This window comes from Mirounga angustirostris, unplaced genomic scaffold (genome assembly GCF_029215605.1).
Source record: "Mirounga angustirostris isolate CCGP_5_RB_7025 unplaced genomic scaffold, mMirAng1.0.hap1 SCAF_8, whole genome shotgun sequence".
Lineage (NCBI taxonomy): Eukaryota > Metazoa > Chordata > Mammalia > Carnivora > Phocidae > Mirounga > Mirounga angustirostris.
In genome coordinates, this window is record NW_026991716.1 from 54,515,624 (window position 1) to 54,517,807 (window position 2,184).

A 2,184-nucleotide genomic window follows, 5' to 3' on the forward strand; every position below is an offset into this window, starting at 1 on the left:
AAAGCAGAAAGACTGAGGGGCACCTGGGTGGCTCAGCTGACTCTTGATTTCGGCTCAGGTCATGATCTCAAGGTCCTAAGATCGAGCCCCACATCATCGGGCTCCATACTCAGTGGGAGCCTGCTTAAGATTCTCTCTCTCCTGCTCCCTCTGCCCCTCCCTCCTGCTCAAGAGTGCATATTTGCTCCATCTCTCTCAAAAAGGAAAAAAAAGTGGAAAGATTGAGGAAGTGGTCTTTCACTGTTTATTCTATCTTTATTCTTTCATCCCCAAACTCCTCAAATATTTCCCCACACACATACATACACATACAACCAGACACATGCACTCTCTCACACACACACACACACACACACAGTCACACTCACAAGTAGGAAGGTAAGTTTTGTCACAGTAACAAAGACAAAAATTACTGTGCCTTAAAGGAGATAGTTTATTTTGTTCCCTGGTAAAAATCTGAATGTAGGCAAATCTGCTTTGTGAAGCAGAGCTTCCTCCTTGTTACTCCGTCTTGCCTGGGCTCCGTTCCCAAGGGCATTACTCTAGCCACAACACCTGCAGGTTAGCCAACTGGAAGGGCAAAGGCAGAAGGATAGAGAAAGGGCAGGAAACAGAGTATCTGTCCTTTAAAGAAGTTTCCCAGAGCTCCATACAACACTTCTACTTACAGCCCTTTGGCCTGAATCTAATAACACAGCCACACTCAGCCACAGTGGGAACTCAGAAATGTGATTTTTATTTTCCATAGTCTGTTCCCAACTGACACATTTAGGTGTTATTCCTGAGAACAGAGGGAGAATGGATATTGGCAAATAACTAGCAAGCCGCCATGGGTTTGGATCTTCCCAACTATCCTTCTCATGACAGAATGAGTGGGATTTCATCCTCACATGGTTCAGGGCAAATTCCTTTCCTTCTCCCCCCACCCTGCACTCTCTTTTCCTCTACCTTTTAATCCACCAAGAACATTATTCTTATGTATCCAGACACACTTCTCCTGCTCAGAGGAGCAAAGAGGGGATCAATTAGTGAAGGCCAGACGACTTTTACTATTTAAGCTACTGGGTACTACGAATTTGAATAGGACGATCTGAGCCAAATCTAATCCCCTGCCTTTGTGTTTGCTATCTAAATTGAGACCACTGTCAGTTTTAATTGAACATAAAATCTCCTGTTTGATCCTAAAGAGGAGAATACGGTTTTCGTTTGCTCGTCAGTGGATTTTGGATTTCTTCCCCAAAGAAGCTAAACTCTAGTGATAGTTACAACATTATCTCATTCAAATGAAGGTCTGGAACATTTAATATTTTCCAGGACATATCGACCTCTGTAGGCAGCAGAACCAGTCATTTAAATACAAATTTAAGGTGCAAACATACCCCTGGTTATGTAGACAGTTGTTCTCACACTTCACAAAGTACTACAGGTGTCTTTGAAATCGTAGCTTTGAAGAACAGAACAGAGCATGAAGAGCCCTCCCATCCCCAAGCACACACCCATTCCACCTGTGTTTTATATCTGAGATATGATATATGAGATATTGTTTAAAGAAAAATTTTCATGACTTTCAAATATTTGACCTCATTGTTCCCAGCCAAATTTTATTTCTTATGGATTTGTTTCTTGTGGACATAATGTCCTTGAAATTCCTAGGAGTTTCAGGAGCTAGTAAAGAAGGGTACAAAGAAGGGATATAATGTGAAAGCTTCTGCTAACTTGTCATCATGACATATTTTTGAAAACTTATTTAACTTATTTAGAAAGATCACAATGATGCTGGCAAAATTTGCTCCACAAAGCAGAGCTTCCACCTTGTTACTCCATCTTGCGTGAGCTCCATTCCCAAGAGTGTTCCCCTAGCCACATTCCCGGCAGGTTAGCCCATGGGAAGGGTAATGGCAGAAGGATGGGGAAAGGGCAGGAAACAGAGTGTCTGTCCTCTATATGTCTAGATTAGTGAGATTGTATTAGTAAGCATTTTTGTCTCCCTGGCAGTCACAACATATGTGCATAATTGGAATTCTTTTTTTTTTTTTAGTCATTTACACTTTGCTTTGTAATTCTTAAGGCTTTTTTAAAATTGTGTGAATGTATCTGTTGCCTGAAATAACTGAATATTTCTATCTAGGTCAACATACACAGAGGAAATGATGACTGACTGACAAGACCTGGGAAATTCGCATA